Here is a 17,318-nt window from a genome sequence, read left to right on the forward strand (position 1 = left end):
ATGCGTTGAACGGTTACTCCCAAACACTTGCGGCTGCACCAGTATTGTACTTTGTCGTCATATCTACAACGTGACGCTCCTTGTCCCGCCCTCAGGTTCTGTGACGTGCCATGGACGACACCTTGTCACCTGCTCGTCTTTTTACCGTCTTTCAGCCACTTTCCATAGACGCTCACGACAGCCGATTGGTTAAGCCGTATCCGAGATGCTCGTTCCCAGGAGTCGTGCCACAAAAGCCTACCTACCGATGGCCCTAGCAGTCTGGTCCCTTCAATCCTACAAACCACCACAACAGCCTACCCATTGTCATAGTTGCTTGTGTCAGTGGATTGCCCTATTTGCAGCCCCATATCGTAGCTAGAATGATTCACACACAGAGGGACGGTTTTTTTTATGGGTTGGATGGTGTTTATCTGTGTAGCATTTACTGATAGGTTCGGTTGGGTATAGGCCTGGGGGGACATCTCTGTATTTGATTGGCAACTGTAATCTGTTATTTTGCTTCAGGTGTGACTCTACTGTGTGCTTAGTAGGACCACCAGTCCCAAACAGCTTATCGGTTCTCATTCGACTTTCCTAATTACTGGATAAATGGGTTTGTTGGCCGTTTTGTCTGAGTGTACATTTTGACAGCTGTCTTTTTGTATCTTTCTAGGACGTCGAGCTCTTCATCGGCATTGCATAAGTAGCTTGCTGGGAAGTTGGTCGGCATGTGGATTATCCTCCGCATCACCTTATTTTATGGGATCAGGAGCCTCTGTAATTGAGTCTTAGCGGCATTGTTCCAAACAGTGCATGCTTAGTCCATAACGGGCCGAAGGAATGTCCTGTAGATGGTGAGTCCGCAGTTGATTGAGAGCTCAGACGTTGCTCCACTCTGCTCCACTTATACAGGATGTCACAGGAGGAACTGTCAATCTGTATGGAAATAACAGAGACGATCATTGGAAGCAAAACTGTCCAGTAAACGTTGGCTCTAAAATGCATACCTTAACAGCTACGAACAGAAGAGATGTTTCACTTCAGCGAAGATGAGTAAGTCCTCATAGAGAAACTTCTTTATTAAAAATATTACTTGAACTGCTGAGTGAAATTGAATGCAAGTGAACCTACTTTCCCTTATCATGTCAACACTGACGCACAATATTCTAGTACAACGCAATCTGCTCAAAAAAGGGATAACCTGACTTCAAATAATTCAAAAGAGTGGCCCTGACTAAAAGGAAATCTTAATAATAACTTATACATTTCATTAAACACTTACCTCACAAAAATCTTCATTACGTGAACTACTGCAGTACAGCGGGCGTCAATACTGCCAGCTAAATAAAAGATTCTAACTAATAAAGCCACTAACTACTAATAGGCATGCGGTTAGCAAAGGAAAGATTTTGTTGCAAACCAAATAATGTATTTTTTTTTACCTTAATAATGTGACATCCAGTTCAGACACGGATATAAATCGTCGTTGACAGCTAGTACAAAAGGTATATAATCATGAATAATATTCATTCTCCAAGTCGAACATGTACAGATCGTTAGCTTACGCTAACACTTCAGACCTCTACCCTCCATCAATGCTAACTTCTCACATCTAACACCACTGCTGGCCGTTGACCTCCAACTGCCCAACAGTACTTCCATCACTGCTGGCGACTAACTTCCAACTGCCCAACACTACTGGCGATTAACTCCCAACAACAAGTCCAACCAGCCACAGAGTCTCTTACAGGCCGCGCGGGATTAGCCGAGCGGTCTAGGGCGCTGCAGTCATGGACTGTGCGGCTGGTCCCGAGTCCTCCCTCGGGCATGGGTGTGTGTATGTTTGTCCTTCAGACATTTTGGGTTAAGTAGTGTGTAAGCTTAGGGACTGATGACCTTAGCAGTTATGTCCCACAAGATTTAACACACATTGGAACACAGTCTCTTACAAAGAAAGCGTAGTCAGAGATCCAATGCAAAGCGCTGCACGGCGCTGCCAATACAGAAGCAGCCCACTTACAATATCTCTGAAGATATGCATTTTAAAGCATATGTTTACTAGACTTTTTTGCTTCGAAGAGCGTTCCCATCACATCCTCGAACATTATCCATTCATCGTGGAGTCACCATGTATACTTCTCTTGCTGTATCAAGTGCCCAAAGCGCCACCAGCGTCTTTAAATCTCGCGGAGAACATGCTGATCAGTGTGTGTAGCACTGTGCTTACACCGTGTGTAGAGTTGGACAACGAGTGGCTCTAGCTTCTTGAGCTGTAGAGGAGTTGAGTGACGATGTGAAGGGCTTAAGGGGCGCCGTTGCCGTGATCTCGTGTTTGTTAAACGGTCACGCAAGTCGTTACCGGGCTCTCGTCGGCCAGCTCGAGATGGATGGGCCCGTTCTTCGGCGGAGCTCTCGAACGGTGCGGGAGATCCTCTGGCGTCGGCGATAACAGCGGCGGGCTGCTACCGTGAACTGGTCCGGCCCCCGTATCGCCTTATCGCTGTATCGGCGGCTGCCGACGGCCCGGCGCCCAGCACCCACCGCCCACTGGACAGGACAGGCCGCTGTTGTGCAGTTTCCGCAGCCGCTCCGGAAGCGGCTCTGGCGGACAACGACCGCCGGCCATTGTGGCGATGGCGGCGCCCGATACGGCGCCCCGGAAAGAGATAGAGATAGGGCCCCGCGCCGCCCTGCCCTCAACCTCACCTGCCCTCCCTAGGGCGTCGCCCTGGCCTCTCTAATGGCTTTCCTTTATGACGGGGGATCACGCGTCCAAGGTATATCGCCAGCGTGTGGGCGGCCAACCCGGCTTCCTACAGCAGGCAGTTTCCGGATCACGTTCGCCTTCATTACACATCGATTTTCTGTCCGATGCCTCCCGTACTCTTAATCTACGGTTAGCTTCTGGAACTTCAACGTTCACTTACCATTTTCTCATTTAGTTCGACTACGTCTACATTTGTACACGATGTTGCAGTGCGTGGTGAAGCATATTTCGTATCATAATTAGACATTTTCTGTCCTCCTTCACTCGCGCATTGAGCAAGGGAAAAATGACGTAACTTATTCTCATTATTCCTACGCGAGATATACGATCGTGCCAGATGAATTGTCGCACAGTCATAATCGATTATAGACCCTCTAGGTTTGCCCAACAATGTTTCGTGAGAGCTAAGGGTTCACATTCAAGTTCCAAGAGGTTGTATGTTATATTTTCGAGTTGGCTGTACCAACCTGTATTATCAACGATCATAACATCCCGACTCAGAATTCGTGACTTTTGAATAGTTGAAACACGTCTATGGAGAACATTCCTAATCAAGACCAAGCAAATCATTTTTGGAAGGCCGAGAACACGTTGAAGGTGAGCCTCACTCAGGGAGAGCTTCAGCGCTGCATTCATGGACTGTGCGGCTGGTCCCGGTGGAGGTTCGAGTCCTCCATCGGGCATGGGTGTGTGTGTTTGTCCTTAGGATAATTTAGGTTCAGTAGTGTGTAAGCTTAGGGACTGAAGACTTTAGCAGTTAAGCCCCATAAGATTTCACACACATCTGAACATTTTTGAGAGCTTCAGCTTCAAAAATAGACGAAAACGTCGAACATGTGCGTGCTCTTGTGAGTTCAGACCAACGTTTAAACAATAAGTCTCTGTATGTCCATCTTTTCAGACACTCGGCTGTTCGCTACAGGATGTCCAATCAAACATCTTTCAGCCGTCTAATTTCCAAACTTATTTCATTTGGCTATCAGTTTCGGCGATTTACTACGTCATCTTCAGGCCCATCTGCAGCTCGTGGTCTAGTGGCTAGCGTTGTTGCCTCTGGATCATAGGGTCACGGGTTCGATTCCCGGCCATGTTGGGGCTTTTCTTTGCCCGAGGACAGGGTTTTTGTGTTATCATCATCATCATCATCATCAACAACAACAACATTCGTGACAGTAGTTAGATTGGAATATGAAAAAATTGGACTGTATGAAAATTGGGACTTTGCACGTGCTCTGATGACCGCGCAGTTGAGCGCCTCACAAACCAAACATCATCATCATCATCAATATCATCTTCTTCTTCAGGCTCCTGGCCGACGTCTAGGAAGATTCCAACCTCGGTTACGGTCACAGTAGCAGGCAGCATTCAAATATTGGTATCTGCAGATTTCTTTCAGCTTGCGTCTGTCGGCAGATGATGGTTGAAGTGATCGCTATAGTAAGCAGAAATCTACAGAACTTTTAAATAAATAAACTTTTATTTGGATTTTCAGTAATGGCAGTGTGTATAGAACAGTTGACTGAAAATTATATTGTGTAAATATACGTTAAACGTCGTAATAACCAACGAAAATGTACTACTTCCCGCAGGCCGCCTTGCAGTTCCCATGCGGAAGTTAAAATTTATCCGCAGTAGTAGATGTAGCCTAATGAAGTCGGATGAATCTTTTAAAAATGTCCCTATAATCGAGAAGTGCCTGGATGGGACGAAACATAACAGTAAATTAAGGTCTTGTGCAGTGCTGTGAAACTGCACTATCGCAGCACTTTTATGTCCCTGCTTGTCCATCCGATTGCGCCAGTGAGGGTGTCTTGCTCTTGGCGTTCAGAAGAAGAGGGTAGCTCACAGACAAGGAGGAAGGACAGTGGAGTGTTTCGGTTACAACAATACAGTGCAGAGAATAATGACGTGTGCTTTTCTGTATTCCGCCGTTACAGTCAGCGGACACTTAGTTGTCAGCGACCGACCAAATTACAGTGCTGCGCTATGCCCTGGGATCGATGAAGTCGGCCTTGTATACTTGTTGTTGTGAAGAAGCACGACGGGGCAGTGAGGAATTAGTGTCCATAATTGTATTTAACTGTATTTGCACAGTGTGGCCGTGGTGCTACGTAAGTGTACCATTACAGTTTCGAGTTTCAAAGTATGGCCAGGTCGTCGTGAGATCGTTGTACTAGCAAGAAATCATTGTATATTTTGCTTGCTTTTGTATTTTTCTTGTAGAGACTATAGTAGGTTTATGTCCCTGTAGATTGTGTTGTCCTGTGTGCTACCTGTCTGAGATACGGTGGTGTTTGTAGTGGACTGTAGATGCTTCTAGTGCATCATTCTACTCGTTGGTTTGTCGGTATTTTATATTGGTTCCCTCTCACAACGTCATGGCAGGCAAAAGCGATATAGTTGTATTTATATAATGAATACCTGATAGGCTTTTGCTATATATTATTGTTGCCCACTTTGTGGAGGAGGTTATTTTATTGCTGTGAGATGAATAATTGTTTTTTTTTCGATACGTCATTCGCTATCTGAAAAGCATTTCAGGAGGGTGAGCGCAAGGGCAGGCTGTATTCGTAGAAAAAAGGAAGGAAGATCATGGTCTAATGACCCGTCGAGAGCAAGGTCATTAGAGGCGGAGCACAAGCTCTGTTTCAAAGATGGGGAAGGAAATCGGCCATGCACTTTCAAAGGAACCATCCCGCCATTTGCATGGAGCAATTTAGGGACATCACGAAAATCGAAATTGAGAGGTCGGACACGAATTTGAGATGGCGTTCTCCCGAATACAAGCCCAGTGTGCTAACCACTGCGCCATCTCGCTCGTTTACTGTATTCGTGTGCACTCTGGTATTGTAAATGGTTGTTTAACAAAACAAACGTTGATTAATAGCCCCCGCTTGCAGAACTCCCAGCCAAACTCCAATCCCCTCCCCTCCAAGTACCGCGCCACAGCACCGTTGACAGATAGCACGGACTCAGCCTAGGTTTAGTGTTTATCACTGGAACAATCGATTTTTGGTTACACCTGTATTTTTCATCTCAAATTTAACCGAACTATTAAAACCGTTCAAAATAACCATTTTCTGAAATAACTTTTTTCTGCTTATATTTCCAGCAGTAAACGTAGGCATTCCACAAAGCTTGAAAAATTTGATTATTACATGAGACTGTCGCAGTTTACGTTTCAAGATACGTAGGAGCAAATTATCAAATAAAACGGGTAAATAAAAGAAAGCTTAGTTAGTCCTTCGTTGAGTGCTTTCCTCGAAAAGTAATGAGGGTTTGAATATTACGAAAAATTCACCAGTTTGTCCTACTGTTTTTATTTTTAAAGTCTCTGTTAAAAAACCACGTTGTGATCGATGATCATACCACTATTTAGGCATTACGAATAGTCGGTACTAAAGGGTGAAAAATAAGCTTGAAGAACCCTGTTTTTCATGTTACGTTGTCTGCGTCTAAGGGCTGCACACATATAAGGGCATATTATGAAGACACAGGCAGCAGATCAACTAATTTCTATTTTTACAATAAACTATGAATGAATTGTCAAATTTGTAACTTACAATTCTTGCCATAACTTTCTTTCTCTTTTATTGTTTCATAGAAGTGGCAAACAAATAATATGCTTTCATGTAAAATGTTGTTTTAATCAAATATATACTTTTAATTTTCAACGGAAATTGAGTAAAATTGAGTTTTGCTAACAAAATCAAAATTGCTGTGTCAAAAGATTCAATTGAAAATTCAGGTATCGGGCAAAATACACCATTTGTCAGGAACGATTTCATGACAATAGTTAAAAATTTTAGTAATGAGTGAATCCAATGACAAGTATTTATTGCCCAATCTCAACGTAAACAATCGTCCTACAATCGTTTGATCTAAAATTGACTCCTTTCATCAGAAACAATATCAATCAAAGACTATATCAATCTTTGAGAAGCGATAGAACGCTGTACCAAACTCTTTCTTACAAATAAATTTTATCAAAGCAAGATATTTTAGCACCACTGCTATGGTAAATTGATGCATCGGTTTCATACCCAATTATCAGCATAACCGAGACCAAACGAAGACCGAAAAATATCGGTTATTCAGAACTACAATGTCCGTATCGATTTTAACCTGTCGGTTTTTCCATCCCTTGCTTGAAGTGGCTTTATGTAAATCCACTATAACAGTGTTTCCCAATCTTCCTTAGACAATTACTCCTGAGTGTAATCACACATTAGCTTGTACCCCCCGCCCCTGTCATCTGTTGCCTCTTCCCCACATCATCACCAACATTAGCTCTTACCTAAGTTGTATAATGAAAGACATTTCTTGGAACACTTTCATTTTTAAAATGATGAAAGCTGACTGTGTGTGTGTGTGTGTGTGTGTATGTGTGTGTGCTAGAATGAATGACGAAGGATTATGTGCTGCAACCCACAACTCAAAGAAAGCTAACTATCCACACTGAGGATACACACTTGTTATTAAACATGCTTCCCCTGCATTATTCCTCTTCATTGCAGCACTTCCTTGACTAGCACGTTGCAACCTCATTTCAAATCAAACAAGTTCAGATGTGTGCACCATACTTACTGTTCGTAAATCACTACATTTCTACACTCCTTAGTTCTGAACTGGCAGAAATTGGACGACTTCAGGGTGTCAATGCTTTCTGCCTAACCACTCTAATAATAATAATAATAATAAAACGTGTAGAGTTGATAGTCTCCCGTCGGGCGCCTCCCCAGGTGGCGGATAGGGGAATGCTCTCCAGATATGGAGGGTACCGGGGAAATAAAATACCCGGGGTGGACCAAAACTATCAACCGAAATCCACTAACGTCTGCCTGGTATCCAGCGGTTAGGGGTCAGCGTCTGTTCGCCTAGATGGTGCGGCTGCAGCAACCTTCTTGATCTCACCAATCAAGTCGTATTCCTCGTGATCTTTCCTCGGAAGGACCACCACCAAGTTAGTTTTCAACTTGAAAATCAAACATGATGATAACACAAGGAATGAGTCCACTACCCCGGGCACCAGTCGCAAGGCTGGCTTTACCTGGTAATCGGATTCCGGGGGACCAGGAGCATCATGTTACGCCTAAGGTTGAGAACCAGACGACGTCCAAATTATTACACACAAAACAAAGACACTTCATTGGTACACTTAATACTAATACTCTTTTCAAACTGGGCAATATCAAACAACTTACAGACGTGCTGCAAAAATTTCAGATCTAAATCCTTGCAATCCAGGAAACACGATTTAGGGACGAAAACCATTTTGATACAGACAACTACAGGATCTAACAGCAGTTAAAACTGATGAGAAAGGACTCAAACAGTTTGGCACAGCATTTGCAGTCCACAAATCTATCAGCGACTCTGTCATTGACTTCCAGTCTGCCTCAGAACGTGTATCAACGCTCTCCGTCAAATCGACCAACAAAGCATATACATTGATCAACGCACACGCACCCACAAATAACTATAACGAGAAGAACCGCCAGAGAGTGGATGACTTCTGGAATGACCTTGAAGAGACGACAAACAAAATTGCCAAACACCATGTAATAATCTTGTTAGGCGACTTTAACGCACAATTAGGTAAAGAGAAAAAACACAGGAAAATCACCGGAATCCACACAACTCACAAGAGAACTAACAAGAATGGGGAAAGATTGATAAGCTTTTGCGAAAATTTCGGCCTCGTAATTATGTCAACACAATTCAAAAAACCCAACAAGAAACAGTATACTTGGAAGTCGCCCAACACAATGTTGGGTGAATTCCAGATAGACCATGTGACCATCTCCAAGAGTAACACAGCAGAAATTCTGAATGTGAACTCGAGAAGAGAATTTTTTGATTCAGACCACCATCTTCTACAGATAAAGACCAGATTACAACCCAATAGAAAAAAGCCAAAACTAAACAAAGTGCTGAGACCAGACCCCGAATACATAAAACTCAACAAGGAAAACATCTTACAGGAAATTAGTCAGACAAGCACCACAAACTGGACAGAACTTGTGGACGTCCTCAAATCCACGATGAAATTGGGTCAACCCCCGAGAAGGAGAAAACACAGGTGGTGGAATATAATATGTGACCAAGCAATAGAAGAAACGACCAATGCCTGGAAAAACTTCAATAGTCACAAAACATCAGAAAAATGGCAACAATTTCTAGTAATCCGAAAACAAACATCGAAAACTATTCGGAGGGAAAAAAGAAAGTATGACAAACGGCGACTAGATGAGATAGAACAAGACTTTAAGAAGAACAACACCAGGAATTTTTATAAGACGTTTAAAGAACATATTGCAGGATACCAGCCACCCAATCTTTGTTTCAAGAAACCGGATGGTTCACTAGAAACTCGAAGAATAACTGCCAAATCCTCCCAGACTATTTCAACAAACTTCTCAACTGCGAAAGACCTACAGAGGATATTCACTACGAGACGTCTACACCAAATCCTGACGCTAAACCGCCAACCATCAACGAAATAGTAGAAATTATCAAGACACTGAAAAACAATAGAGCCCAGGAGAAGATGGAATTATTGCAGAACTATGGAAACTAAATGATGAAAGATTAACAGGAAAAATTCACAAAATCATATTAAACATTTGGGAAACAGAACAGATCCCTTCTGAATGGAAATGCACACTCATCCATCCACTCCACAAAAAAGGGGACAAAACTGAACCAAATAATTACAGGGGTATCTCACTCGTACCGGTCACATATAAAATCCTATCAAAAGTTCTCATGAATAGATTAGAAGAACAAGCTGACCCACAAATAGGCGAATACCAGGCTGGTTTTCGCAAGGGACGATCATGCATAGAGCAGATCTGGAATCTGAAAATGATTCTCCAGATGAGAAACACCCTGAACACAGTGGTTACTTTTGTAGATTTTAAAAAGGCCCACGACTCAATAGACAGAGTAGCGCTCTGCAAGACGCTGGAAGAATTCAGCATTGACAGAAAGACAAGAGCAATCATTCGGGAAACATTAACTGACACAGTCTCCAAGGTTAAATTTATGGAGGATATCTCGGAACCATTTGAAATCCAAACTGGAGTGCGACAGGGTGACGGACTTTCACCATTACTCTTTAATATCATTCTTGAAAAAATTATCAGGACATGGGAAAAAGAAGTCAAAGGAATCCAAATTGGCATTAGAAAAGATAATAGATTCAATGTGAAGTGTTTAGCTTTTGCGGATGACCTTGCAATCCTCACAAATAATAGAAAAGAAGTCACTAACGCCATAGAGAAGTTACACGAAATTGCACAAAGAACTGGCCTGCAAATCTCATATGAGAAAACCCAGTACATAGAAAGAGTGCCACAAGACAAATTGCCTATGGTGACAACCCATGGGAAAACCGTACAAGTACCACATTTTAAGTACATGGGAGAAATCATCCAGCCATCAGGGATCAACCTAAAGGCCAATGAGGAAAGAATAAAAAAACTACAGAAAGCATATAAACTCACGTGGAACTATTATAACAAAAAGTCCATATCCATTAACGCAAAATTGAGGCACTACAACACTGTCGTACTTCCGGAGGCACTGTATGCATCTGAAACAACACAAATAGGTGGACAAACTAAAATCAAAGAAATAGAGAAACAAGAAAGGAAAATTCTCAGGAAAATTTTTGGCCCGATACAAGATCAAGGAATCTGGAAGAAGAGACCAACATCAGAATTATATAAATACACAGATAAGATTACGGATACAATAAAGAAAAGAAGAATGCAGTTCTACGGACATATCCATAGGATGAATGAAAACAGAATTTCAAAGCGAATTGTTAAAGTCATCAACTCAGGCAGGGGAAAAACAAAATGGATAAAAGAAGTTGAAGAAGACCTCAGACAAGCACACATAACAGTAAACGATGCAGAAAATAGAACTGAATTCAGGAACATCATCAAAAAACATAAATTTGACACCACAACACAGAAGAGACCAGGATGCAAATGGACAGCGGAGCGAAAGAAACAACACAGTGAACACATAAAGAAAATTTGGGCTCAGAAAAAACATAAACAATCATCATAAAGGAATTCAAGTTCAAACGCTCTCTTAAATGGGAATAATCGAAAATAATAATAATAATAAAACTGTGTACAGCACAGTTGTTACTGCTGTACCGTCCTGTCAATTAATTATTCATCTGTTTCAAAGCGAGTAATGAAGGAATTTCTGGACTACTGCAGGTGTGAAGATGGCATCTGTTCTTTCGGCGCGACCGCTACGGTCGCAGGTTCGAATTCTGCCTCGGGCATGGATGTGTGTGATGTCCTTAGGTTAGTTAGGTTTAAGTAGTTCTAAGTTCTAGGGGACTGATGACCACAGATGTTAAGTCCCATAGTGCTCAGAGCCATTTTTTGTTCTTTCGGACATGTCCGAAAAATGCCAACTTCATATCGTTAAGGCTAACTGGCTGATGACCTTCTTCAGTGCGGATGCACACAATTTGCCTAAATTCTTACGGGACTCGGTGGATTGTCTGCCGCGAGTAATGGGTGTAATAGCAGGGGAACTACGAATGTAGTTTGTGGACTATAAGTTGAGAATGTGGGTCTCACGGGGAGCGCGCCCGCGATAAATTCCTGCAGTCGCACTATCCTCTGTGTCCTCGGTGGCTCAAATGGATAGAGCGTCTGCCATGTAAGCAGGAGATCCCGGGTTCGAGTCCCGGTCGGGGTACACATTTTCAACTGTTCCCGTTGATGTATATCAACGCCCGTCGGCACCTAATGGTATTGATTTAATTGTAATGTCATACAGAAGGTATTATCTACAACGTGGAGAGGACTTTTCTTGAGATAATTAGCATTGGTTACATGTATGTACGTGACAAAGCACAACATACGTGTGTAGTGGGTGGACTATGTGAGGAACCTTTAACTTCCACCACATTAATGTTACTAATTGAGGAAAAGTAGTTATCGATTGCTTATATTACATTACTGGCCATTAAAATTGCTACACCACGAAGATGACGTGCTACAGACGCGAAATTTAACCGACGGGAAGAAGATGCTGTGATATGCAAATGATTAGCTTTTCAGAGCATGTACACAAGGTTGGCGCCGGTGGCGACACCTACAACGTGCTGACACGAGGAAAGTTTCCATCCGATTTCTCATACACAAACAGCAGTTGTCCGGCGTTGCCTGGCGAAACGTTGTTGTGATGCCACTTGTAAGAAGGAGAAATTCGTACCATTACGTTTCCGACTTTGATAAAGGTCGGATTATAGGCTATCGCGATTCCAGTTTATCGTATCGCGACATTGCATTAGTCGAGATCCAATGACTGTTAGCAGAATATGGAATCGGTGGGTTCAGGAGGGTAATACGGAACGCCGTGCTGGATCCCAACGGCGTCGTATCACTAGCAGTCGAGATGACAGGCATCTTATCCGCATGTCTGTAACGGATCGTGCAGCCACGTTTCGATCCCTGAGTCAACGGATGGGGACGTTTGCAAGACAACAACCATCTGCACGAACAGTTAGACGACGTTTGCAGCAGCATGGACTATCAGCTCGGAGACCATGGCTGCAGTTACCCTTGACGCTGCATCACAGACAGGAGCTTCTGCGCCGATGTGTTCAATGACGAACCTGGGTTCACGAATGGCAAAACGTCATTTTTTTCGGATGAATCCAGGTTCTGTTTACAGCATCATGATGGTCGCATCAGTGTTTGGCGACATCGCGGTGAACGCACATTGGAAGCGTGTATTCGTCATCGCCATACTGGCGTATCACCCGGCGTGATGGTATGGGGTGCTATTGGTTACACGTCTCTGTCACCTCTTGTTCGCACTGACGCCACTTTGAACAGTGGACGTTACATTTCAGATGTGTTACGACCTCTGGGTCTATCCTTCATTCTATCCCTGCGAAACCCTACATTGCAGCAGGATAATGCACGACCGCATGTTGCAGTTCCTGTATGCGCCTTTCTGGATACAGAAAATGTTCGACTGCTGCCCTGGCCAGCATATTCTCCAGATCTCTCAGCAATTGCAAACGTCTGGTCAATGGTAGCCGAGCAACTGGCTCGTCACAATACGCCAGTCACTACTCTTGATGAACTGTGGTGTGGTGTTGAAGCTGCATGGGCAGCTGTAGCTGTACACGCCATCCAAGCTCTGTTTGACTCAATGCCCAGGCGTATCAAGGCCGTTATTACGGCTAGAGGTGGTTGTTCTGGGTACTGATTTCTCAGGATCTGTGCACCCAAATTGCGTGAAAATGTAATCACATGTCAGTTCTAATGTAATATATTTGTCCAATGAATATCCTTTATCATCTGCATTTCTTCTTTGTGTAGCAGTTTTAATGACCAGTAGTGTACCAATGTCAGAGTCCTACAAAACTGTGACAATAGTAATGATCTTTTGAAAGTAATTTAGTTTCTTGACTGAAACAGAATGGAACTGTTTAGTTTTTACGCCTCAGATAACTTTTCCCCCGTGGAAAATCAGGTTGGGAACCGCTGCACTGTAAGCTAGAACAGTAAGGGCGGAGTTCTTAAATTACGTAAGAGTGCTTCCCTTGAGGACATGTGGTGGTTCTCACATTAGCGTCGTGGAAGGAACGTTTTAACAGTGAGGAGCACGTGTTGAGCGCGCTGAGTAGGGCCCGCAGAGGCGCGAGGCGCGAGGCGCCTCAGAGTGCGTGTCGCTGGTGCGTGCGGCTGGCCAGGCCGTGCGTGCTGCGTGCGTGCGCGCAAGCACCGCTTTCTGGCGCTGTGGCGGAACTAATTCCGCTGTGCCGGCGCCGTGACCGCAGGAGCGGCAGGGGCAGCCGCCAAGGCCGCGCGAGCCGTTCAGTCCGGTCCTGTACTGAGTCTGCGGCTCTTTGTCTGTGCGCGTCCGCCCAGCGCGCCACTCAGCCCCCCCCCCCCCCCCCCCTACATTCCTCCTCATTACGGCCGCCGTCCTTTCTGTGGCAGAGGGCACACCGGTGCCGAGCAGCACAGGTTTTTGAGCCGAAGCAGCGATCAGGGGTATAACGGAGCAGAGCCTCATTTGGAGGGGGGGGGGGGGGGGTGAAAAGATATGACCACCCCCCGCCCCCTGCCAAACTGCATACAAGTAAAAGCATCGACACTGCCTCTGGATGGGGAACGCGAAACAAAGTGGAACTTCACGGATTAAGACGGTAAATGATAATATTTCACTGATTGCAAAGCCGACTCAGATTTACAAACAACTTGCCGTACCAGCCCAGTTGAGAGTATGACGTTGTACCCCGTCTGGGGTAAATGCATGCACTGATTCGAACGGGAAGGGTGTTGCAAACTCGTTGTATCCTCTCCTTAGGCAAGCTGGCCCGCAACTGGATCTTGATATACTAGATTTTGGTTCTGGAAAGGAGTTCGCCCGAGCTTGTCCCGCGCATATTCAAACGAGGACAGATCCGAGGATGTTGCTGGCCACAGGAGTACCTCAAGAACACGCAGACAGTTCTTGGAACACGTGCGGTATGTGGACCAGAACTGTGATGTTGATAAATGGCATACCAAAACTGTCGCATGAGGAGCAGGGCGCAGGATGTCCGTGACGAACCGTTGTGCAGTCAGAGTTCTCTCAAGCCCTGCCTGAAGTCACACGCGACAGATCTCCACACCATGAAGCCAGAAACAACATTACCGTGCGTCTCCGAAACATTGGAAGAATGGGATCTCTCTTCAGGCCGCCGCCATCGTCACGGAAGGTTGTCATCCGGGGTAGTCAAAACTCTGATTCATCACTGAACACAATGGTATGATCATCGTGAGCAGTCCATGGTTCCCGTCCGCAGCTCGTGGTCTCGCGGTCGCGTTCTCGCTTCCCGAGCATGGGTTCCCTGGTTCAATTCCGGGGCGGGGTTCAGGGATTTTCACCTGCCTTGAGATGACTGGGTGTTTGTGTTGTCCTATCATTTCATCTTCACTCATGAAAATGGCGAGATAGGGCTGAGCAAAATTTGGGAATTTGTATGGGTGCTGATAACAGCGCAGTTGAGCGCCCCACAAACCAAACATCATGATCATCATCATCATCCATGATTCCCGGTCGTGGCACCATTCTAAACATAGCCACTTACGTTGTGGTGTCAGTGGCAACCTATGCATGGAACGGTAATTCCTCTGCCCAACAGCTACTAGTCTCCGACTAATGTCGTGGGATGACACAGAATGTTGTAGGAAGTCCATTACTTGTTCTCGGAAGGCATGCAAAGGGCTTCCGATGTGATTTTTCTTTTTAGTGGTCAGACGTGAACGACTGGAACCTTGAAGAGTATGCCTGCCTGCTCTTACATTCCCAAGCAGTCTAGCACTGGGGCACTGTGACATCCGAATGCCCCCGCAGATGTGGATATTGCGCAATTCGACCAGCTGGCGAAATAGAGACCCACAATGGGCCCCTTTTTAAATCTGTCATGTGCTGGTAAAGCTGTCTCATATGAGTACGCGCCATCCCCATGTCCTCGACAATGATAGCTCAACTGACGCTGTTCAGACCCCCTTGTATACCCTTCCAGTCGTAGTAACAACGATTAACACAAATAATGCTAATCTACTCTGTCAGGGGGAATTTCAGCTCTAACCATTTACAAATGCCGATTATGTGTATGTGTGGGAAGTAACACGGACATCCAGTCATGTCCTCCCCTGCGTATTTCACTTTTTTTTTGTTAGACAGTGAATATTTTTGCGTGTATCACTTCATAAATTTCGCAGCTAATTTTCGGCGAATGAAGTACCATGGAAACTTAGTATTTCGAAAATAGCCGAGAATTCAAGAAAATTCGAGCTATGTTTAACACAGCATTTTTTAGGTGACAGGGAGCCTGCACACATAGTTGGGACATTTGCCTAACCTCTAACATTTCAACCATTAAAGGCTCACTTATAGGGGCTTCCCACATCCACAGGTGGAAATGGCAAAACCCAGGAAGTAGAATAAAGAAAGACAGAAGGGGATGGCCTTCTATTCAAAATATATATAAAAAACAAAAGAGACACTAACTTTTCTGAACAGAGGGGAGATGGGCAGCAAGAAATCGCATTCTCTCATCCATCTACACACTCACATAGCCAGTCTGCAGACAAGTTCAAAAATGGTTCAAATGGCTCTGAACACTATGGAACTTAACATCTGAGGTCATCAGTCCCCTAGAACTTAGAACTACTTAAACCTAATTAACCTAAGGACATCACACACATCCATGCCCAAGGCAGGATTCGAACCTGCGACCGTAGCAGTCGCGCGGTTCCGGACTGAAGCGCCTAGAACCGCTCGGCCACCGCGGCCGGCTGCAGACAAGTGATCATAATCGTACTGCTTATGGAATTGCTGATAACAGTGAATCCACATGCATTTCTCAAATTTCCGAAAGAATGCCTTTCAAATGTTACATTTTTAATTATAATTTATTAAACATTATGCTAGAGATTATGAAAATTCTTATGACACTGTTAAGTGTGACAAACTGGTGCTTATCTTAGGTGAACTGGGGGTGGATGATTGTGACATCCGATTAATCAGAAGTCTACAGTGGAACCAAAGAGCTTGTGTGCGTGTCGATGGTCCACTGCCAGTTGTAGTGACGATTGTGAAACGATTTCGCCAAGGCTGCATTCTCTCCTCATTACTTTTTAAAATGTATTCTGAATAGATTTTCCTACATACTATTGATGAAACTATTAAGTAGTAGTGGTTAATGTAATTACCATCAAAAGCAGCACATATGTTCGTGACACTCTTATTTGCAACTACGCTGCAGAATCTGTAAGAACTACTAATCCCTGTTAGTGAACACAGCAGTGCCGTGCGGGTAAGCTTTAAACATCATGAAGACAAAATGGATGGCTGTCAACGGAAACCGAGATGAAATTCTGGACACTCATACACTCGGTAATGATAAGATGGAAAGGTTTTCATCACATAAATATTCGGGGTGTCAAATGAACGGCGAATTGGACTTATCTGAAGAACTGAAAATGGCCATAAGTTCTTTTCAGAAAATGAAGAAAGTATTACACTGTGCACCCATCCTCTTCGATGCTACATGTACAGTATCTGACTCTATGGAGTTAAGACCAGTCCATCCGAATCGGTATGTCAATCAGGCAGAACCGCCGTGAGCTTTGAGGCACCAGACTGAAGATATTCGTTTGGTAAAATACTGCCCTGCTGCGCGTGGGTAACTACGTAGTGCACACGCTCGTCCAACAGGGACCGAAGGCGTGATCATCGCATGGGGAGCATGAGGACTACAGGGCGGGTGCTCTAGTGTTCCCACTTCAGTGAGACTAGCCTCCTAGATCCACCGGCGTCTTGCGTCAAGCGGCGACGAGCACGGAACTTGACGCACCGTTCCACAGCGGTAACTCTCGACAGACATACTGTTCCATACACCTTTTATTCTCCGATGGATTGCTACAGGTATTTATACTTTGGAAGCCAAGAGAAGAATAAGAGCATCTTGGTCCCGTTTGGATGCATTTGGTAATAACCTCGCCGTAGCTAACATTCCCGA

At 44.4% G+C, this 17,318-nt stretch overlaps 1 protein-coding gene and 1 non-coding gene across 4 annotated transcripts in view; both read left to right on the forward strand.

The window, feature by feature from the left end:
* Window positions 1–17,318, forward strand: part of LOC126412327 (leucine-rich repeat-containing protein 24-like) — a 960,970-nt gene that overhangs the window by 728,996 nt on the left and 214,656 nt on the right. The window lies entirely within an intron of this gene.
* Window positions 11,409–11,482, forward strand: Trnat-ugu (transfer RNA threonine (anticodon UGU)). Its single transcript has one exon. It is a non-coding gene; the product is annotated as a tRNA-Thr (tRNA).

The sequence above is a fragment of the Schistocerca serialis genome, chromosome 7 (genome assembly GCF_023864345.2).
Source record: "Schistocerca serialis cubense isolate TAMUIC-IGC-003099 chromosome 7, iqSchSeri2.2, whole genome shotgun sequence".
Lineage (NCBI taxonomy): Eukaryota > Metazoa > Arthropoda > Insecta > Orthoptera > Acrididae > Schistocerca > Schistocerca serialis.